Below are 24,904 nucleotides of genomic sequence, written 5' to 3' on the forward strand. Positions count from 1 at the left end.
ACACACAAAACCACAAAACATAGTAGAAAGGTATTGCCGAGAACTTTCTTTAAAATGATAGAAGAAACAAACTTGAAAGACATATGGAGGGAGAGAAATGGAAAAAATAGACAATTCACTTTCTACTCTGATAGACATTTATCTTGGTCCAGATTAGATATGATATGGACAACAATGGAATTGACTTTAAGTATTGAACAAGTGAAAATAGACACTAACCTATGGGCGGACCATAATCCGGTGATTGCTATTTGGAAAAGGCAAAAAGCTAGATCTAGATGGACATTAAACAACACAATACTAAAAGAGAAAGTTTTCATACAGAAAATGAATCGAGAACTGGATTTTTTCTTTAAGGAAAACAGGAGAGAAACATCAACACAAAACAGTTGAGATACAATGAAGGCCTTTGCCAGAGGATTAATTATTGATTATACAAGGAAAAGAAATGCGAAGAAAAGACAAACCTTAAAATATTGATAGATGACCATAAAAGACTTAAAAAGGAATTCCAGAAAGATAAGAAAGATGTAAAAATTAAAATGGATATTATAAAGCACAAAATGGATCTACTGGAGAAGGAAGAATTAGCTCAAAAAATAAGAGCTGCCAAACAGAATTATTTTGAAAATGCAAACAAACCAGGCAGATGGTTAGCACATAAATTGAAAAGAGAAAGAAGGGACTTCCAGTTGGCTCCACGGGGACACAGATGGGGAAATGGCAAGCTCTGCGGAGCTCTGCCAAAACCCCGTCTGCCAAGCTGCCGCCGACAGGTCTTCGGATCTCCCCTGTCTTGAAGGGACAGGGGGACAAGAAGGGACCGCTTGGGCGGCCGAGAGGAATGGGCAGGTTCCTTGGGGTTTGAGGCTTTCCCTTCATGCTGGCGGCAGTGGAACAACAGCCATGGTGGCTGTCCCGAAACCGTGGCAAGCAGGAACAAAGATTGTGCTGGAGGAGAGGAGGAGAAGCGAAAAGCGGAGAGCGGAGCAGGGAGTTTGAAAGCTGGGTGAGTTGACTTCTGCCCAGGCGAGAACTGCCCGTAAATATTGGATTATAAAAAGTGTGCCCCAGCCTTAACAGCGGCTGAGAAACATCAGGGCAAAAAGACTCAAATGAATGGTGGAGAACAAGACCTGTTGATAGATAGCGCTAATTTTAGACTTTTTGGAAATGATTTTACTACAGATTTGATTTTCTTTTTTTATTTTTCTGGCTATTTTTTGTGGCTAAACAAGACTGGATTATATTTGAGAGAGAGGAAGGAGAAGAGGAAATAAATATGCTTTTAAAAGTAAAGATAAAAGACAAGCGGAGATGGAAAAGATGGCTGCCAGCTGAAAAATGAAAGTGTAAATTCCAGACTGCTTGTTACTTGAAAGAGAAACTTTGTCACTTGTTACTTAAAGTGGATTATCCTGAGAAAAATTTCAAGAGGCTTGTCTTTGGACATATAATCTGTGTATTGGAGGATATTGAAGTCTAGAAAGAAGAAACTAAATGGAATAATGAAAACTGACTTATTAAGCGTGGCAACAAGAGAAAAAGGGTGTGGCAACAAAAGAAGAACATGATGATACCATATATGGAATAGTTAATTCAGAACTAACTTTATAGAACTTATAACTCTGAGGACATTGAAACGGAAAATAAATATACTCAGATTGGAGAAGGAAAAAAAATGGAATATAAAGTAACAAGTTAACAAAATACCACAGTTTGAATTAAATGGATGTAATGATGTCTGGGAGTTTGATCTTTGAATAATTTTAGGAGATATCTTCCTTCTTCTCTGGGCTCTCTCTCAATTCTATTTTATTTTATTTTATTTTTCTTTCCTTTTCCTTTTTTTTTCTTTTGTCCCTTTCCCCCTCTCTATTTAATTCTCTTTTCAATTATTTTTGTTATATTTCTATTCTCTTTCCTACTTTTATTCTTGTTTTTTTTTAATCTAACTATTATTAATATTGTTACTATTCTCTCTTTTTTCACTATTATTTTTACCCAAGTTGATTTTATGAATATACAATAATTTGATTAGGAAAAAAATGAGTATAAATTATTGAAAATTGTGATTTTTGGATGTTTTAATACCTTTTTAAAACCTGGAATTTTTAAGCTCTATCTACAGACCTAATAATTTAGAAGAAAATGTTCTCTAAGGTGCTGGATATTAAGAAGAATTAATTACAGGTTTAATAATTATAGAAAATTGATTTTACAGTAATTTAAAATGTTGATTTCACTGGAAATAAACATGGCATGGGAGAAAGCCTAGGAGAGAATAGGAGCTAAGATATTTGTTGCTATACTTTATTATTTTAAATTAGTTAAAGCTATGGAGGAGAATGGATTTAAAAATGAATATGAGTAATAAATATATTGTGAATTAATTTAAAGTTAAATAATTGAATAAGAGATGTAGAAATGGAGGAAAAAACAAAACGACAATAATTAAAATAAAATGTTATGAATTACTTAAACAAATGAAGTTAGGAGTGGAGGGAAGCATGATTCTGGACAACAGTGAAAGTAAAGCTGTGATCTAATCTTACAAATAAGGTAGGAGTGGAGGAAAGCATCATACTGGAGAACAGTTAATGCAAAACTGGGAACCAGTTAAAAATAAAAATAAAAGTTAGGAGTAGAGGAAAGCATGGGCTGGAAAACAGCTAAAGTAAAGCTGTGAACCAGCTATTAGAGTTAGGAGTGGAGGAAAGCATACACTAGGTAACAGTTAAAGCAAAACTGAACTAGCCAAAAAATAAAAAGTTAGGAGTGGAGGAAAATATACCTGGGGAGCAACTGAAATACAGTTGTGAACCAGTTAAAAATAGGGATTGGAGCGGAGGAAAGCATTGCTGGGAAGTAACTGTTTGAGTTGCGAACCAGTTTCATAATAGATTTAGGAGGATCAAAGGAGATAACGTTGGTATGCAGTTAAAATTATACTGTGAACTAGCTCAAATAAGTAACATTAGGAGTGGAGGAAATCATCGCTGGAAAGCAACTGATTAAGATGCGAACCAGCCAAAAATAAACTTAGGAGGAAGTGGAGGAGACAATACTGGAGAATAGTTAAGCCAAACTGTGAACCAGTTAAATAAATAGAGATAGAAGTGGCGGGAAACACTGTTGGGAAATAGTTATTTAAATTATGAATCAGTTAAATATTAGACTTTAAAATAAAGTATTTTAGGAGTGACAAATTTTAGATGAATATGTTGATTGATTTAGAAACAATTAAGAGAGGAGGAAAATATTCCTTGTCAAGGTTATGGATACTAGTTGCCATTTGAAAGAGGTATAACATAGATTCGATGAAATGGGTCTTAGAAAAAAGGAATATATATGAAATATTGATTGTTAAAATGACAAAGATTTGGAATGATGTCTATTTGGAAATAATTGTTTAGAATTTAGGGTGACATAGTAGAATGTTTAAAATTTAAATGTTTTGAATAAGATTTTTTTTCTTTTTTTTTTAAAGAGGTAATGGATAAAATTTGGAACAAAATTGGTTGAGGGAATGTGAGTAAATATATTTGCTTTAAACCAGATCAAATTCTTGCTCTAAAAAATTGTACTTTATGTTTTATGTTTTAAAAATAAAAAAAGAAAAATAAAAAGAAAAGAAAAGAGAAAGAGAATCAAGAAAAATAATACAACTAATTGATCATCAAGGACAGAGCAGATTTGGAAATAAAGAGATGGGGGAAATAATACAGGAATATTATACACAATTGTACAAGAAAGATATAATAGAGGAGGATAAAGTGGCAAGGTATCTACAAAAAGCTAAACTACCACAAATTCCCAAAGATGTTGTGGAGCTGTTGGATGGAAACATAACGATGATGGAATTAACTGAGGTAATTAAGAAACAGAAGAATGGAAAGGCACCAGGACCAGATGGACTGCCAGCTGAATATTACAGGATGTTATAAGAATCTTTATCGATACCAATGCTGGAGATTATGAATGAAGTAATGATAAAAAGATAAATACCCAAAACATGGACTGAGGCTTATATTACATTGATACACAAAGAAGAGACAGACCCACAGCTAATCAAAAACTATAGACCTATATCCCTGCTAAACGCGGACTATAAAATCTTTGCTACGATACTGGCAGAAAGGCTTAAGAGATATTTGAATAACTTTATACATCCTGACCAAAATGGATTCCTGTCAAAAAGACAAATTAGAGACAATATAAGAATAATTTTGGATACCTTAGAATATTATGAAGCTCATCCTGAAAAGCTGATGGCTTTTATAATTCTAGATGCACAAAAGCCTTTGATAATGTGAATTGGCGATTTATGATGTTACAAATGGAGGAGATGGGCTTTGGAAAGAAATTTCTTCAGGCAATTGAAGCTATATATTCCAAACAAAAAGCCAAGGTTATGATAAATGGAGAACTGTTTGACTTTATTGAAATAGAAAAAGGCACTAGACAAGGATGTCCACTCTCCCCACTATTGTTTATATTGACACTGGAAGCCTTAAATAGAAATATTAGAGAAGAAAAAGAGATAAAAGGTATGAAAATTCGGAAAGAAGAATATAAGCTGCAAGCTTTTGCAGATGATCTGGTTTTTATCATTGAAGATCCATTAATGTCAATAAATAAATTGTTAGAAAACATCGGAGAGTTTGGGGAAGTAGCTGGTCTGAAAATTAATAAAGAGAAGACTTAAAATACGTTGAAAAAGCCAAAAGAAGAATTAATGGAGATTTCAAATATGCAGGTTACGAATAAGGTAAAATATTTGGGGATACAATTGACAACGAGGTGTAGTTCACTTAAAGAAAATAATTATAATAAGCTTAAGCAACAGATAGGACAAGACTTAGAGAAATGGGAAAATTAGCAATTATCTTTGATTGGCAGGATTGCAACTGTTAAGATGAATATTTTATCTAGAATTTTGTATCTTTTTCAGACAATTCCGATAAAGTTGGGTAAAGAATTCTTTGTGGATTTGAACAAAATGGTGTTGAAATACATTTGGCAGGGAAAGAAGGCAAGAATAAAACTTAAGCTGTTACAAGATGCTAAAATGAGAGGTGGTTTTGGTCTACCTAACTTTGAACTATATTATCAAGCAGCTATTTAATGTGGATTAAAGAATGGATAACATTGAAAAACACTAGACTATTGAATTTGGAGAGACATGATTTGTTGATGGGGTGGCACGCCTTTTTATAGTACAAAGGAACTAAAAAACAGGGGTATTTTAGAAGACATCAGATACGTGAAGCACTGTTTTTGAATTGGGAGAGGATTAAAAAATATCACTATTTGAAGATTCCAGTCTGGGTATCTACAATTGAAGCCTTTTCATATTCAGTGATATTTAAAGGGGAACAAATTGTTAGATATAGTGAACTATTGGATGAAAAGGGTGAACTTAAATTAAAGCAAGACCTGGAAGACCAGAGATTTAAGATGGATTGGTTTTCCTACATGCAAATATTTTCTAGATATCGAGAAGATTTTAAACAAGAAGGTATTTATAATGTTTTGACTGTTTTGGATAAGATACTAATGGGTTCTGATGACCATATAATTAAAAAGTTATATGGATATTTCCTAGAGGTAAAATTGGAAGAAGAACAAGTTTAAGAATCAATGATAGCATGGGGGGGGCGGAATTTTGGTTATGGTAGTGATTTAGAGAAATGGCAAAAAATGTGGCTATATAATTACAAAATGACAATGTCTACAGCATATAAGGAGAATTTGTATAAGATGTTTTACAGGTGGCATTTACCCCCGACGAGGATAGCCAGAATGTTCAAGAACAAATCGGAGAAGTGTTGGAAGTGTCATCAGACCCCAGGATCTTATTACCACATGTGGTGGACATGCATAGACGCAAAGAGATTTTGGACTAAGATACACACATGGTTGGAAAAAATAACAAAGAGACATATTGACCTTAAACCAGAGATATTTTTATTAGAGATTTTATCAGAGACATTTAATAAAGTATTGCAATATTTAATTGTGAATAGTTTAACAGAGCCTTGGTAGTACAGTGATCTAAGGCACCCTGTTATTAAGCTGGTTATTAAGACCAGATGCCTGCAGTTACAGCAGGTTCGAATCTCACCAAGGCTCAAGGTTGACTCAGCCTTCCATCCTTTCTAAGGTAGGTAAATTGAGGACCCAGTTGTGGGGGCAATAAGCTGACTTTGTATAAATATACAAAAGAATGAAGGCTATTGCTTAGCGCATTGTAAGCCGCCCTGAGTCTCCGGAGAAGGGCGGCATATAAATCAAATTAAAAAAAAAAAAAAAACAGTGGCTAGAATTGTATTTGCAAAAAACTGGAAAGGAGAGAAGCGAATTACTGATAAAGAAATTATTAAGAAAATGTTGGACTGTGCTGAAATGAGTAGATTGACATTTGAAATAAGAGAACAGGAAGAAAACAATATTATTTGATATGGGAGCTATTTTATCAATGGGTAGATAATAAAGCATGGGGATGAAATATTATATATGAAATGAAATTTGGATAAAATGTTTAAATATTTGTTTTCTGCTAGAGGAAAGAACATTTGTCATATAATGAGACTGTGAAAATTCTTTGAGAGGACGAAATGATTTTAACCAATCAAAAAACTGTCTGTGATTGTTTTGGAAGGATGATGTTTTTATGTTGTTTTTGTCAGGTATAAATGCCCTACCCGTGCCAAGAATCAGCTACAGTTCAGTAGTGCAGGGGTTAACCCAGACATCCACCTGGTCAGCTCCACCCATAGACCCCTCCTTACCTGAATCCCCGCCCACAGGTATAAAAGGTGGACACACTCCTCCATGTTGTGCAGATCCTGATGTAACTAGCAATGATGTGCAGAACCTGTAAATAAAAGAGAGATATTTAATCCGATGTCTCAAGTCTCTTCATTGGGCCTGATCCATCAATCCTTGTAACAAAATGGTAGCAGAGGATGGTTGGTAAGGCCCAGTGACACCAAACCACAAGACAAGGACCCATACCTACCTACGGAATGGCGACATCTCCGAAGCAACGGGAAGGCAACCCATTGGACTCGCCTGGGGAGGTAGAAACCCCGACCGCCCCCAAAACCACCGCGATGGAAGAAAAGGGGGAGACCCTGAAAGAGAAAAGGGCCCACCACAACGACCAAGAAGAGGAAAAGCTGCGACTCGACGTCCTGCAGCTATTGAAAGAGCGAGCCGGCGACAAGAACCTCCTTGCCGACCTGCGGAGCTTCATAATCGACCGCGAGGTGGCAAGGAGCGAAGGAGACTCGGACTCCGAACTCGAGGAGCTGGACTCGGTGAGTGGATCGCCCAAAAGGGCACCCCCAACGGCCACCGAGCCCCGAAGCCCCGCTCAAAATTTGAAACGGCGGCCATCTTTGTCCACGTGGTCGGACAAGATGGCCGACCTCCAACCAATCGGCAACCAGAATTCAAAATGGCCGGCGCGTGAAAAATGCCGGACCATAAACCATGAAGAAAGTGACCGGGGAGAGGGGACTGAATCTGACTCAGACCCCTGGTACACCCCCAGCGAGCGGCAAGTAGATAAGGCCATGAAGACCCTTGCCGCCGCCTTCGGCCCAGGCCTCAAAATTACCAAAGAGAAACCGGAGAGGCCAAAACAGAAAGGAAGGCGAGGAGAGGGGCAACGAAGCACCCACCCGAGAGCCACCGACACCCGTGCCAGCTCACCAGCCCACCTATGCACCCCAGGGACACCGCGCCTCCGATCGCCCAGGCCGCACACCCCGGAACGCATGGACTGGGGCAGCTACTTACAGCCGTCGCCGGAGCCTCAGCGCCACCAGGATCTTCATTCCGGAGAAGCAGCTGCTGAACGACGCCTTCCGGAGCACACCTGGACACCCAAGAATGAAGCCGAGGCCTACCCGACCGATAGAGGCCTCTACAGCGGAGCCGCGATGAACAGGTCCTTCCTCAGCGACGGCGGAGCTGAAATGGACTTCGCGCATGCGCTCTTCCGCCTAGAAGAAGAAAAAAGAAAAAAATTACAAAGCGGGACTTTTAAACTACCGGCAAGCGTTCCCATGCCTTACTGCTGCTATAGGCACATAAGGAACCATGGACAGCAGCCAGCAGTAAGTAACTTTACAAATAGTGCTGGGAACTTACCAGTAGACTTTCCCAAGTTGAGAATGGATGGGGGCAATATCCTAGAGTGGTCACAGCAGCTCCAGGTGGTGTTCCTAAAAGAAAACATGTCTCATTTTATTAATGACCCCCCAGATAGGCCATGGACTTTAGAGCTGGATTGCATGCACCATAGAGCATTCTATCTTTTAATTGCCAGCATATCCCCCACAATTTATCACTGTATTGGCCATAACCTCACAGTATCAGAAATTATAGGGAAAATGTTTGGATTGTTTTATAGTGAGAGTGTGTCCACCACCACACAAATTTCCAAGGACTTCTTTTCCGCCAGACTCAAACCAGGGACCCCCATGAGTGAGCACCTAGTGTCCTTAAGTGGTACCAGAGCAGAGCTACACCTTAGAGGAGAAGTTATTTCCGACCAGATCATGAAGAGCGTGATAATCAACTCTTTAGATCACTCATGGAATAACTTTTTAACACACTTAGACACCGTTAGTCTAGGAATGCTATCCGTGGAGAAGCTATCCAACAAGCTAATCGCGGAAGACAACCTGAGGAGGAGCGGCCCCGGCCCTCCCAGAGAACACAAGACTGAGAAGAGAGTAGTCTTCCAAGAGAAACAGCACAACACGCCCGAGTGCTACATCTGTGGGTCGAGGGGTCACATCAAAAGGGACTGCCCCAAGAACTATAGGGAGAGGAGCAGGCCAGAGCATAGGTACAGACAAACGGAAAGACACACATCTGAAGAGAGATATAGGCGCAGGGACTCACCCAATCCCAGGGACAGGAGAGGGAACAGAGATAGCTCGCGTGACAGCAGGACGGGATCCTTATACGGGATAGGGGAGCACACACACACCACACATCAGGGCACAGGTACCAGCTCATGGCTCCTAGACTCGGGAGCCTCCAACCACACCACCTACAATCAGAAACTACTCTCATCATTTAAGAAGGAGGACTTTTCGATCAAAGTTGCGGACCAAAACCAGGTTAGAGTGACGGGCAAGGGGACAGTTACTTTGCCAGGCATAGGAAAGGTAGAGGGGGTACTGCTAGTCCCGGAGATACCCCACAACATCCTAGCCGCAGTAAAGCTCAGCAAGGAATCAGGGGTTGAGGTGACTTTTACCAAAGGTAATGTCAAAGTTAGCAAGGAAGGGGAAGATATAGGGAAAGTAACCATCAACCAAGGGTTACCTTATATAGCTTTCTACGAGAAAGACACCCACAGCGTGTACACCAGCTCAGAGATCACAGAGGACACTGACCAGGGTAGGACTGAAGGGGAACAGGTAGACAAGAGAGAGGTAGATAACGATAGTAACACGACACAAGGAACACAACACAACAAGCACACCCAAAGGGCCCCCTCAATAGGCAAACCCATACATGACGACTGTGCCCACCTGCTACACCGGAAGCTAGGGCACGCCAGTTTTTCCGTGGTCCAGAAAATGGCCAATTGTACCGAGGGTATCAAAATAAAAAACTGTGAAAACTACCTCGAGTGCTCAGTGTGCAAGTGTTCTAAATTAAAGGTAAAACCCAGACCCAAGAAGTTGTTACGTGCCGCCAAACAAATATTCAACTTAATACACATGGACCTGGTAGGGCCCCTAAGGCCATCCGTAAATTATAAGAAAAGGTACTTCCTCACCATAGTAGATGACTATAGCCGATATGGCTTCGTCTATACCTTAAGAAAAAAGGATGAGGCCTTCCAAAAATTCAAGGAGTTTTACAAAAGAGTAGAAACTCAAAACAACACCCGGATCAAACAAATCATGACCGACAGAGGATCTGAGTTTCTATCTAAGGACTTCTCCCATTGGCTCAGGTCCAAAGGCGTGATTCACTTTACGTTGTCCCCGTTTTCTGCCTTTCAGAATGGGGTCGCAGAACGACGGAACTCCACGCTCCAAACAATGATCAGGTGCGCCTTAGAGGACGCGGGCATTGGCCAACATTTCTGGTCTGAAGCCCTGGTCTACTCCAACTACACACTTAACAGAACATGGTCCAGTGTGATAGACAAAACACCATACGAGCTCATGTATAACAAGAAGCCCCAGATAGCACACTTACACGTATTCGGCGTGACTGCTGATGTACACATACCCAAGCAGTTACGCAAGAAAGGGGATAAGGTATCCAGAAGACTGAGGTTTATGGGATACGAGCCAGGAACCAAGGGCTTCAGGTTTGTGGACAGCAATAATAGATTCGTGGTATCTAGAACAGCAGCATTCCATGAACAAGCCAACTGGTCCAGAATACACTTAAACGAGGTACCCACCAAGCGAGAGGATAGTCCAACCGAGCAAGCTCAAAACAAAAGCGAGACAGTAGATAGACAGGAAGGGAGCAGGCCCAAACCCAACCTCCAAGGCATCAAGGTTGAGGGATGGAAAGAGAATCATCCCAAGATAAGTGTCGACTCACTGACACAAAGAGAGGCCAGACACCTGCATGACACTGAGCAGACAGTAACCAGACCGGTCAGGTCAACCAGAAACCAACTGCCAAGGAGGTTAAATGATTACGTGATGCACGTGCACACGGACCACGTTACGCCAAACTCCTACGAAGAGGTACTGAGACTACCCCAGGGGGAGAGGGCAAAGTGGGAGTTAGCCATGGCCAAAGAACTGGACAGCCTGAGGAAGCTAGAGGTATACACCCCCACCAAAGTCCCAGAGGGCAAGAACACAATAGGCACCCGATGGATCTTCAAGGTCAAGAACTTGGAGGGTGGCCAAAGCCTATACAAAGCAAGACTAGTTGCCCAGGGGTTTGCTCAAAGGTTTCCGGAGGACTACACAGACACCTATTCGCCCACCGTAAGAACAGAGAGCGTCAAAAGCGCTTTGGTCATCGCATCCCTGCTAGGGCTGGAGGTGCACCAGTTCGACGTGCAGACCGCCTACTTGCACGCCAAGCTAGACAAAGAAATATACATCAGAGCCCCTCACAGCAAAGAAACCAACAGAGGGGACACCTGGTTACTTCACAAGAGCCTGTATGGGTTAAAGCAATCAGGCAAACGCTGGTACGAATGCCTGGTAGAGGCCCTGAAGTCTATGGGATTCACGGCGACCATAGCTGACAACTGTTTCTTCACCAGGAAAGAGGGGGACTCGCCAGAATACATCCTAGTTTATGTGGATGACATTCTGTACATCAGCAAGCACGAAGGAAACCGCAACACCTTCGCCAGCAGGCTGAGCGAGCATTTCACCCTGAAATACCTTGGAAGGATAAACCGGTACCTGGGGGTACAAGTCAACCAAACACCAAAAGGTTTCCAACTGTCACAAAAAGAGAAAATAGAAGAGTTACTCCATAAGTGCAACATGGCAGACGCCAAGGGGTGTGATTCACCCATGCAGACGGACTTCCTAAAAAACATGCATGATGAATCACCCGAATTTGGAGACAACACGCTGTACAGGTCAGTCATAGGCTCCCTCCTGTATATCACTAACTGGACAAGACCGGACATTGCTCTATCCGTTAATTTACTGTCCAGGCACGTGAGCAAACCCACCACATACCACTGGGACGCGGTGAAAAGGGTGCTAAGATACCTGAAACAAAGTGCCAATGCATGCCTAGCCCTAGAGCCTGAAAAATCCGACGAACCCATCCTCTCATGCTACGCTGATGCTGACTGGGCTGGAGATGCCAAAGGCCGGAAAAGCACGTCTGGGTACATATTCTACTTAAATAACAGTCCGGTGCACTGGTACACAGGCAAACAAATCTTGGTGGCAACCTCGACCACTGAAGCCGAATACATATGCCTTTCCAAAGCCGCCAACAATCTCATCTGGTTCGACGATCTACTCGCCAGCGTGTGGAAAGAACCAGCCTACCCAATAAATATCTACGAGGATAACAAGGCCGCCATAGAAATATCCATGTCCGACGCTGTAGGGCAAAGTTCAAGGCACATAGACATAAAGTATAAACACGTGAGACAGCTCTCCAGAATCGGTTTCATAAAGGCCATACACTGCGATACAGAAGAACAAACCGCAGACATACTTACAAAACCTCTACAAGGCAAACAACACTCACACTAGTTTCCAAGCTCAACATTCGCCCCAAGGTACCACACGGTCAGTCAGGCTTACAGACACAGGTCAGGCATTTAGAGGGGGATTTGTCAGGTATAAATGCCCTACCCGTGCCAAGAATCAGCTACAGTTCAGTAGTGCAGGGGTTAACCCAGACATCCACCTGGTCAGCTCCACCCATAGACCCCTCCTTACCTGAATCCCCACCCACAGGTATAAAAGGTGGACACACTCCTCCATGTTGTGCAGATCCTGATGTAACTAGCAATGATGTGCAGAACCTGTAAATAAAAGAGAGATATTTAATCCGATGTCTCAAGTCTCTTCATTGGGCCTGATCCATCAATCCTTGTAACAGTTTTTGTTTAAAAAATAAAAAACTTTTTGCAAAAAAAACCCCAATGTATAGTTTTCCCTAATGCCAACCATGTTTTAAAGTAGATCTCTGCTTAAAGAAGCATATGTATAATTTCTATATAATTTTCCACAAATCTCAGCATTTGATGTGCTATAGGAGTTCAGAGAAACCTATGCTGGTAAAAGTTCAGAAATGCCCCCAGTCATGGGCAAATTAAAAACATGAAAAAACCAAAGATCAGGGTTAGGGCCAAAATCCTAGTTCTCCCCTTCTTAATTTGTTCCTTATTTCTGTATATTATGAGCTTTAATATTTTTAAGTTTGAAAAGGCAGTCATATTTGTCCCAGATGTAATTTTTCCAGGGCATATACTTGAACATTAAAGTATCCTGTTTCTATCCAACTGGTTTTTCAAGCAGTTTCAAAGCTCCTTAAATAGGGGGTTAGTCCGCATACCAATCAACCTCCTTTTCCCCACCCCAGGTGGTCCTTTGGGTTTATGAGGGTGGATGTCATTAAACTTCTTAATTAACTTGTCAGCTTTCACATCCCAACTTTTAACTTTTAATCCAACTTTTAACCCACATAAGGAGTATCCCTTACACTGTACTAGGTATTGTAAGTAGCCCCGATGCAGGCGTGAGTCTAAGATCTTTTTTTATCTCATAATAGGTCTCTCCTTGTACTACGATGGGCTTTGCTTACTTGGCAACTTTAGTTTTAGATACTTTGTGGACAAGTATACTTTGTCTCTGACATGGAAAGGGGGTTGGGGGGAGCAGCGTTTGTCAGCTTGCTTTTTATAGCTTCTTGCTGCTTCTATTAGAGCAGTGGGTCTCAACCTTCCTAATGCCGCGACCCTTTAATACAGTTCCTCATGTTGTGGTGACCCCCCAACCATAAAATTATTCCTAAAACCATTGAAAATATGTGTTTTTGGATGGTCTTAGGCGACCCCTGTGAAAGGGTCGTTCGACCCCCAAAAGGGTCCCGACCCACAGGTTGAGAACCACTGTATTAGAGGCTGCTTTGTATTTTCCCATCCTGTTCCAATGAGTCCATCCACTCATTCAAGGACATGGAGGTGGGTGGCTCCCTGGGCAATTCAGGCATGAGGACAAACTCTATGCTGCTGGTGATCTGCAAAGGGTTCAGGCCAGTGCTGCTATGCACCACATTATTATAGGCTACTTCTGCAAAAGGCAACAAGTCTGCCCAGGTGGATGGTTGGTAATCCACATAACATCTCACGTACTGTTCTACCATGACATTCACTCGTTCTGATGCCCCATTCATACTCAGATGATAAGCTGAGCTGAGCCCCTGGGAGGACCCTATTGCCCGTAGGAATTCCCTCCAGAACTTTGCGGTGAATTGAAACCTCCCCCCCATTGGATATAACTCTACGGGGCACCCCATGTAGCCTGTATATTTGTTTTATGAACATTCTAGCTAGTTTCCTGGCCGAGGGTAGCCCTGAGCAGGCTGTGAAGTGGGCTTGCTTTGAAAATAAGTCAGTCATGCTCCAAATGACCATGTTCCTGCCATTATCTGGAAGCTCAACTATAAAATCCATAGCCATCTCTTCCCAGGGTTGGCTTGGTTCTGCCACCTGCTGGAGAAGGCAAGGGGGCTTCCCTGGCCACTTTTTCATGGCTGTGCAAGTGGCACAGCTCCTTACATAGTCCTCCACATCTGCTTTCATCTCAGATCAGCCGGCTGTATTCCTTGACTCAGCTGAGATCCACCTAGAGTGCTAGGGACATCTCTACCAATCCCACAGAGCCATGATGAATACCATTGCTGAGGAGTTAGAGGGAGAAGCAAGGGAATGGCTAGCAGCCCTCCACAAGAGGAGAGACCTTCAAATGCAAGAAGTAGATGACTTCCTATGACACCTAGAAGCCAGATTTGAGGAGGCAGAGGAGGATCCATATGCGGAAGATGAGCTCTGAAACCTAAAGTAGAGAGGGCAACCCATTAAGGAACACATCCGTGAGTTGAGGAGAGTCATGGGGAAGTTACTCCCTTTGTCAGTGTGGCTGCTGGTTCATTTTTTCAGAACAAGACTGGATAAGCAAGTTGCCCAGGACATCCTGAATTGACTCTCTGAGTGGTTCTGAGTAACCACAAAACCCGATGGTGCATTGCGGGCCAACAACATGAGAAAGCAACTAGACGCCAAGGAGAGCGGATCAACCAGGCCAGAGGTCATCACCACAGCACCACAGCCGTCCCCAAAACCAACTCTCCCACGAAGCCAGCTGAAATGCTACAGATGGAGAGGAATAGGCCACATGGCATCAGCATGCACGACCCCAGCCCCAAAACCAAAGTCAGAGCCACCACCAGGGCATGACCGGAACGAAGCCCCAGGCTTGCCACCAACACATCCCGAAAAGCCCTCCAGGCTGCACAGGTGCCCCAGCGAGCTGAAGGTGGGGGGTACCCCAGCCAATGATGACCAGTCACTGGATGCCTATGACAGTGAGGACAAAGACGAAAAGGACCCAATGGTGAGTGAACTGATCCACCCTTTCATCTTCCCAATATGCCTCACAGCCCCAAAAATAGGCTTTTTAAGCCCTAATAGAGTCAGGCTGCACTGGGTGCTTGATCAACCTAATCACAGTCCTGAAATGGGATTAGAGCAAAAAGACTCACCCACCCAATCAGGTTCGAACAGGTTGATGGGTCCCTATTGGGGGGAGCCTACGCCACCCACCTGATTGAACCAATGAAGCTCGAGCTAGTGAATCATTGGGAAGCAATTCAATTCGTAATAGCCCCCAAAATGACAGATGTGGTCATCCTGGCTAGACAAGTGGGGCTTGACCATCTGATGAGAAGGGGGCAACCAAAGGCTGAGGATAGCAAGGGGACCCCCAACCCCATCCACACCAGCAAATAGAAGCATCGCCCATGCAGGGAACTCTCCCAAAGGGCCCACCAGAACAATTGGCCACCACCTCCAATAAAACCCCAGAGGCCGAACAGATCCCCACAGAATATCAGGACCTCACAGAAGTATTCAGCAAGGCCGAGTGCAACATCCTCCTTTTGTGACCCAGGCCCAAGTAGTTGATATTAAATGCAAAACAGTTCCAAAAAACAAACAGATTTTATTAAAACAGCTGAGAATTAACTCATTCTCAGCGTATTCTAAATGAAATGAAAGCAAAGTCCTTAAAACACCTGTCTTTAGTTTATTTCTGACCTTGGGATAATTAGGCAAACTGCCAAAGGCTTTTCTTGGTAACAGTTCAGGAACAGAAAAAATAACTAAAGCCAAACAAGAAGCAATTCTCTCAACGGTTGTTTTCCGACAAAGAGGCCAAGAGCTGTTGCTGGACTTTTAAGCCTTATGGGAGGGGCCAATCATCTCTTGGCTCTACTCCCAAGTCGTCCTCTCTGCTTTAGCTGCTCCTGTCTTCTGGCAGCTCTTCTCATATGTGCACTAGGAACAGGCTCCTCCTGTTCCTCTGCCTCTCTACTGTCAGCCTCTGGAGGCTCTGAAGTCTGCACATCACTCCCCAATGGCCCTGGCCCCATCTCTGCCGCTGATGCAGAGCCCTCATCCGGGCCTTCCCCAGCCTCCTGGACTGGCCCATGTTCTTCCTCAGCCTCATTGCTGTCTGACTCTGCTGCCAGTTCCGCAGGCTGCTGGCAGACCACAACACCTACCCCCAACCGCAAGGCAGACTGTGCCATCGAAATCATCCCCGGGGCAAAACTACCCAAACCCAAGCTATACACCATGATGCCCCGGGAAATGCAAGAAATGCACAAATATATAAACAAAAACCTAGCAAGGGGGTTCATCGAGCCAGTCAAGCCACGGATTGCAGCCCCAGTCCTATTCAAAGGAAAAAAAAGATGGAACTATGAGATTGTGCATTGATTTTAGAGGAATAAACTGTGTGTGTGTACACAACCTATACCCCCTCCCAGTTCTGTTCCCCCCCACCTCACATAGGCAGACACATGAGCAAAAGATGTCTATCAGTAATTTATTTTTACAAGCCGACCTGAATCCCTTTGGCAGATAAAAATTCTGGCTGCTACTTTCCGAATGTCTGCCAAGTTTCTTATCACCTCTAGAAACAGGAGTCAGCGTATCTGTAGACCATTGCTGGGGCAACCAAGAGTTCAAAGAGTAGTCAGAAGTCATTCACAAAGTCCAAGCCTTAATTCCGAACAATATCCCATCCGAAGCTCACAATATGCAGTTTTTGTCTGTCACAGAACCTGCAGAGCAACCCCACCCACTTTTATGCCCTGTGGGGCATGGCTCAGTGACTCAGCAATCTCTGGCCCTTCCCCACCTCTTCCTTTGCTGTGCATGCCTCTCCCTCCGATGCTGCCTGGGATCAATCCAAGATTGATCTTCATCACTCCCTATTAGTGGGTGCCCCGACATGCTTTCCTCCTGGCCTTCAGCTGGAACCTGAGGCGTTGCCAGAAATGAGGGTCCTGGAGAGGGAGGCCTTGTCAGTTCCTCCCCATCACTTTCAGAGTCATCTTCCTCCGTGAGGACAGGCCCAGGAGCCGGAGTCACAACACTCCCTCTCATGAAGGACATGTTATTTCACCTAGCCAAGGGAAAAGTCTTTACCAAATTAGACCTCAGAGAAGCATACTACCAAGTCCACATCAGGGAGGGAGATGAATGGAAAACAGCATTCAACCTTAGGGAGCTTCCAATTCAAAGTGATGCCTTTCAGATTGCAGGGGCTCCCAGCGGTTTTCATGCAGTTAATAAATGAGCACCTCTATAAGGGGTCTTTATCTACCTGAACGATATCCTCATCTACACTGAGACCATGAACGATCACATACCCTGGTCCACCAAGTACTGGAAAAACATCTGGTGACCAACCTGTACGTCAAGCTGCTAAAATGTGAATTTTACTGCACATGGCTAGACTATCTGGGGTACTGAGTGTCAAATGAGGGCATAGAGATGGACCCAGGCAAAGTACAAGCCATCCTAGGCTGGCAGCCCCCTCGCACCTGCAGACAGCTACAAAGCTTTCTAGGGTTCACAAATTTCTATAGGCAATTCATTGCCTCCTTTGCGAAAATTGCCAAACCCATGACAAACCTCCTAAAGGCAGGGAGCCCAGGGACAACCCCTACAGTGGACCTAACCTGCCAAAGGCATTCAAAACACTAAAAGAACTTTTTGCAAAGGAACCAGTCCTGAAGCATCCTGAAACCCGAACAACCCTTTGTTATCCAAGCAGACACCAGTGACGTGGCAGTGGGAGCAGTGCTACTCCAAGGAAATAGCCAAGGAAACCTAAGCCCTGTGTCCCACAAACTTACAGACACAGAGAGGCAATGAGCCACATGAGAAAAAGACGATCTTGTGGTGAGATGGGCACCTCTAACCTGGTGCCATCTGCTGGAAGGGGGGCAGTGATCATTTGAAGTCTGGACTGACCACAAAAATCTGGAGGACCTTAGGACCCCACGAAAACTATTACCCAAACAAGTCCACTGGGCTCAATACTTCAACCGGTTTGACTTTGTGCTAAAGCACATCCCGGGGGGTCGGAACGTCCTAGCTGACAACCTCTCCTGCATGCCTCAGTACAAATGTGAATGGGAGGAGATAGTAGATGCCATCATCCCCCCCTACCCAAACAGCTGCCCAAGTGACCACCAGATGACAACGTTGTGAACAGCAAGATCGACCCACAAGCGATCTAACCATGAAACTTCAAAACCAAGCTGCTAGCAGACCCCTAGTTCCATGACAACCAACACATTTTGACAAAACGAGATGACCTAGTGTGTAAGGGGTCGAAACTCTATGTCCCAGAATTCCTACACACTCTAATCCTCCAGAGGAGCCATGACATCAAATCGGCAGGCCACTTCAGGTTCCTAAAGATTTTACACTTAGTACAGAGGCAATTCTGGTGGCCCAGCATAAAGAAAGACATGTACAGTTATGTGAAAAGTTGCACCACCTGAGCCACAATGAAATAACAACCAGAAAAAAACCCTGGACTGCTACAACTGGTGGCAGAGCCAACGAGGCCATGAAAGGAAATCACAATGGACTTTATAGTGGAGTTGTCAAAAAAGAACACGGTGATCTGGACTGTAACAGACTTATTCTCCAAGCAGGCACACTTCATACCCTGCAGCGGACTACCCTTAGCCCATCAGCAAGCCAAACTGTTCCTGAAGCACATCGCCTGCATGGAGTACCACAAAGAATGATCTCAGAGAGAGGAGTCAGTTCATGGCTAAGTTCTGGAGGGAGTTCCTGTGGTCCATTGGGTCATCCCAGGGCCTTAGCTCGGCCTTTCATCTGAGCACCAATTGGTGGGGTGGAGAGTGAATGCCATGGTAGAACAGTACCTAAGGTGTTACATGAACTATCAGCAGTCCAATTGGACAGGCCTCCTGCCTTTCACTGAGGTTGTATACAATAATGTTGTTCACAGTAGCACGGGACTAACTCTTTTCAAAGTAGTGAGTGGCATGGACTTCATCCCAATGCCAGACTATCCAAGGGATCCTCCCCTCCTCAGTCAGCTTGTCAACACTGAAAGCAACCTGGGAGAATGTCAAGAAAGCGTTAGCTAAATCAGTGCAGACCTATAAGAAACAGGCAGACAAACACCGAGCCCCACAATGGCCACTCTATCTAAGGGAGAAGGTCTACCTCTCCACAAAGTACTTGAGGTTGAAACTCCCCAGTAAGAAACTGGGACCAAAGTTTATGGGGCCATTCTCCATAGTGAAGATCATCAACCCGGTCATGGTGCAATTAAACTTGCCTCAACTGCTAGGGAAGGTACACCCAGTTTTCCATAGCAGCCTCTTAAAACACATGGCTGGATTGACCCTGAGGCCACTACTCCATGAGCCTCCAGACCCCGTGGTCATAGGGGGCCAAACCCATTATGAGGTGCAATGAATCCTTGACCCAAGGTGGCACAGGAGACAACTCCAATACCTAATCAGGTGGAAGGGAATCAAGTGGAATTGTTTTTGCTTTGCACAGATCACCTTGTGAAGTGAGGAGAGCTGAATGTCAACTTGCAAAGCATCCCTGGCCTGCTCTCAAGTTGCCATAGGCAAGGGGAATGGGAAAACGAACTTTGCAGCTGCGGTGAGGCAGTACATCAGTCAAAACAAATGCGTATTCCAGCCATATCTCTGTCAAGGCTGTCTCCATGGTTACCCAGAGTGGCCAGAGAGTAGTGATTTCTACAACCCGTGAAATTACTTTGTTGGAGAATGTGACTGATGACACACCTTGGGGGGAGGGGGAAACAGGGTCAGAGCTGGAATGTAAATTATGTGGAGTCAGAGTTGGCTTCACTTGGAATGTGCCAACATGAAGCTCCTAATAAATAACTGGATTTCTTTTGAAGCTTGGCTCAAGGCTCACGATTTAATTAGGGCATCGGTCAGAATCTTATCCAAAATAAGAAAATCTGAAAATAATAGGCATTAAAGAAAATTAGAGATAGAATTTTTAAAAGGGACAATATAGAGCAAAGATAAACTATTCATGTTGAGGCATATTGATATATTCACCATCCTATTACAGTTAAATGTAGCAATGTGTTTAAGACTGGAAAACATAATTAATTTGCACTTAGTTTCAAACACAGGTAAGACTTTGCAAACATTAAGCATTGTGAAATGCTTTATTCATCCCTTTGGAAGTGTGGGAAATTGGCTTAGCCTTTACATAATACAGTGTACTGTATATTTGTATAGTATTTATTCTCTGTTTTAAAAAAATTGAAAGCATAGCAACAGCTTACCTTGAAAGCTACATAATATGAGTTATATATTTTTCATATTCCTTGTCTTTGTTAGAACCAAGATCATATGGCAGAATTTAACAGATTAACAGAGTTGGAAGGGACCTTGTAGGTCACTTAGTCCAACCCCCTGTCCAAGGAGAAGACCCTATACCATTTCTGACAGATGGCAATCCAGTCTCTTCTTGAAAGCTTCCAGTGATGAAGCTCTCACAACTTCTGAAGGCAAGCCATTCCATTGGTTGATTGCTTTCACTGTCAGAAAATTTCTCCTTATTTCCAGGTTGAATCTCTCCTTGTTTAGTTTCCATCCATTATTCCTTGTCTGGCCTTCAGTTGCTTTGGAAAACAGCTTGACCCACTCCTCTCTGTGGCAGCCCCTGAAATATTGGAACACTGCTATCATGTCTCCCCTGGTCCTTCTCTTCACTAGACTAGCCATGTCCAGTTTCTGCAACTATTCATCATATATTTTAGCCTCCAGTCCCCTAATCATCTTAGTTGCTCTTCTCTACACTCTTTCTAGAGTCTCAACATCTTTTTCATAGTATGTTGACCAAAACTGGATGCAGTATTCTAGTGTGGTCTTACTAAGGCTCACTTGATCTTGATTGTATCCCTCTGTTAATGCAATTTAGGATTGCATTAGCTTTTTTGTCTGCCGTCGCACACTATTGGCTCATATTTAATTGGTTGTCCACTAAGACTCCAAGATTCCTCTCACAGTCACTGCTATTAGGCCTGGTTTCACCCAGTCTTTTGGTTTTTCTTGCTTAAGACTTTACCTTTCTCTACATTGAATTTCATTTTGTTAAATAGGGCCCAGTGTTCAAGTCTGGTAAAATCCATCGGGATCTTGAGCCTATCATCTAGGGTGTTGGCTATTCCTGCCAGTTTAATATCATCCACAAATTTGGTAAATTCCCTTTCTATTCCCTCATCTAAGTCATTTATAAAGTTATTGAAGAATACTGGGCCTAAGACAGAACCTTGTGGTACCCCACTGCTTACTTCTCTCCATGTAGATGTGGTACCATTAAGAACTACTTGTTGAGTATGGTTTGTCAGCCAGTTACAAGTCCATCTGACGGTGATGCTATCTATCCCACTTTTTTTCTAGTTTACCAAGAAGTAGGTTGTGATCTACTTTGTCGAATGCCTTGCTAAAGTCTAAGTATATTATGTCCACAGTATTTCGCTGGTCTATTAATTTAGTCACTATGTTGAAGAATGAAATAAGATTAGTTTGGCATGATCTGTTTTTAACGAACTCATGCTGACTGCTAGTTATTACTTTACTCATTTCTAGATGGCAGATCTGTTTTTTATTATCTTTTCCTTTATCTTCCGGGGTATTGATACTAGGCTAATTGGTTTGTAGTTTTCTGGGTATGTTTCCCCCCCCCCTTTTTTGAAGATGGGAACCACATCAGCTCTTTTCCAGTCCTCTGGTAGTTCGCCAGGGCTCCATGATTTTTGAAAGATGTGATACAGTGGTTCTGAGATGATATCTGCCAGCCCCCTTAGAAATCTATCAGATCCCGATGATTTGTATTCATCAAGATCAGACAGGTATTCTCTTACCATTTTTAAACTTATTTTAACTTTTATTTCTAATCTGCCTTTTACAGTTATGTTTTTGGTAGGTTGGACTATTATTTCTTTTTGCGTGAAGACAGATGCAAAGAATGAGTTAAGCAGCTCTACATTCTCTCTGCTGCCTGTTACTTCTTTGCCATCTTCTCTCTTTAGCGGACAAACTATTTTTCCCAAGTTCTTTCTGAGTTTGTTAAAATCAGCTCTTTTAAAATCTAGGACTCTGGTATCATTATGTTCTATTGCTTGTGTTTGCATTATGTTGAATTCTAGTATGACATGGTCACTCTTACCCAAGGTTCCTGCAGTTTCAACTCCCTCTATCACTTCTCTATTTGTAAGAATTAAGTCCAGTATGACTGTCCCTCTAGTTCTCTCCTCTACCTTTTGGACAACAAAGTTGTCAGCTAGCTTGGTCAGGAATGTATTCAATTCCTCATTTGGTGTGGAATTAGTCTTCCAATTAATGTCAGGGTAATTACTATTGTAGTGTATTTCTATATATATTTGTTAGTTGGTTGGCAAAAAGTACATCTATTTTTTCTGCTGGTTGTGTGGCCTGTAGTATACAGCTATGACCATGTCTTTTTTTTCCTTTTTTTTTAAAAAAAATAATTTTTATTGAATATAAATATTAAAAAAGACATAACGCAACATATACACAACAAACATTTATACAACATATACACAAAAAGATTATGATTTCTTCTTAAGCATTTTTTCAAAGTGACATTCTACAATTATACTTATAATATATTCCTTCACCTCTCCTTAATCTAATAACATTTTTTATATATTTAAATCAGTAATATTTCCCCCTATATTTTTTGTTTATTTCTCATTTTTAACCAATTATACCAATTATTCCATATTTTGTAATAATCTGATTCTTCTCTTTCTTGTATTTCTTTGGTTAACCTATCCATTTCAGCACATTCTAAGATTTTTTTCTATTACTTCTGTTTCATTTGGTGTTCTTTCTTGCTTCCAATTTTTTGCGTAAGTTATTCTTGCAGCTGTTAATATGTGAATTGTGAGATATTTAATATCTTTAGGATATGATTTGTTTAAAATTCCTAATAAAAATGTTTCTGGTTCTTTTTCTATCTGTGTTTCTGTTATTTGTTCCAACCATTTTTTAAAGTTAGACCAAAATTTCTTTGCTGCTGGGCAAGTCCACCATAAATGATAGAAGGTCCCTTGTGTCTTTTTACACTTCCAACAGATCGGGCTATTTTTAGGCTGTATTTTTGCCAGTCTGGTTGGAGACATGTGCCACCTATAAAACATTTTCAGTTGGTTTTCCTTGTACGCCGTTGCTTTCATTAATTTTAGGTTTACCTGCCAGAACTTTTCCCATTTTTCCAAAGGTATTGTATGTTTGATGTTTTGAGCCCATTTAATCATCATTTCTTTGACTGTCTCTTCTTCCAATTTATAGCGTAGAAGAAATTTGTAGATTCTACTAATTAATTTATTTTCTGAATCTAATATAATTTTATCTATTTCTTGTTTTTGGTTTTGAATTTCATATGTTTTTATATGTTCTCTGTATTTGGATTGTATTTGAGTGTAAGTCCACCTGTCTATTTCTCTGTGTAAATCTGTCTCCAATTGTTGTTTTGTCTTTAATTTGCCTTGATAGTCAATTATATCTTTATATCTAATTATTTTTGTCTTCTCTGTTAAGTTTGGGTGTCTAATTGATTCAGCCGGTGCTAGCCAATTTGGTATCTTCATATAATGTTGTTTTTTAATTTTAAGCCAAATTTGTAGTAATGAGTTTCTTATTGTGTGTCTTTTAAAATATGAATGTGTTTTGTATTTTTCATCCCACATAAAGGAGTGCCAGCCAATTTGGAGTTCGTGTCCCTCAATTGTTAAAGTTCTAGATCCTTTAGTTCTATCCAATCTTTGACCCACGATAGTACTGCTGCTTGATAGTATACCTCCCAGTCAGGGAGTGCAGCTCCTCCTCTATCTCCTGTATCCTGAAGCAGCTTAAATTTTATTTGTGGCCTTTTCCCTTGCCATATAAATTTAGATGTTATTTTATTCAGCTTTTCAAAAAACGATTTATCCATTTTTATTGTGGCAACCTGAAACAAATATAAAAATTTAGGTAGAATAGTCATTTTGATGGCCGAAATTCTTCCTAGGAGTGAGATATGTAAATTTTCCCATTTTTCTAAATCTTTCTTTGTTTGTTCTAGTAATTTATCATAATTATTTTCTTTAATTGCTGACGTTCTTGTGGATAACCAAATTCCTAGATATTTTATTTTTTTCGTTGTTTGGATTTGTATATTATCTGTCAATTCTTTTATTTGAGTTTCCATAAGGTTTTTTACAATTAGTTTCTATTTACTTTTATTGATTTTTAGTCCGGCCACTTCTCCAAATTCTTCTATTTTTTGGAACAGATTAGGTATAGATTCCATAGGATTTTCTATCAAAAACACTAGGTCATCAGCAAAGGCCTGGGCTTTGTATTCTTCTCTATTGATCTTTAAACCTTCAATTCCTTGATCTTCTCTAATTTTTTTCAGCAGGGTTTCCAATGATAGAATATACAGTAAGGGAGAAAGTGGGCAGTCTTGTCTGACTCCTTTTGTTATATTAAATTTATCTGTTATATCATCATTCATAATTATCTTTGCTGATTGATTGGTATAGATTTCTGCTATAATTTTCCCAAATTTTCCCCCAATTTGCATATTTTGTAATTGTTCAATCATAAATTTCCAATTTTGATTATCGAAAGCTTTTTGGGCGTCAAGAAAAACCAACGCAGCCTGCTTCTCTGGATGTGATTCATAATATTCTAGAGTATTAAGTACTATTCTCATGTTGTTCTTTATTTGGCATCCCGGCAGAAATCCATTTTGGTCTGGGTGTATATATGTATTTAGTACTGATTT

Source organism: Pituophis catenifer, unplaced genomic scaffold, assembly GCF_029215685.1.
Source record: "Pituophis catenifer annectens isolate HBS135680 unplaced genomic scaffold, rPitCat1.0.hap2 SCAF_12, whole genome shotgun sequence".
Lineage (NCBI taxonomy): Eukaryota > Metazoa > Chordata > Lepidosauria > Squamata > Colubridae > Pituophis > Pituophis catenifer.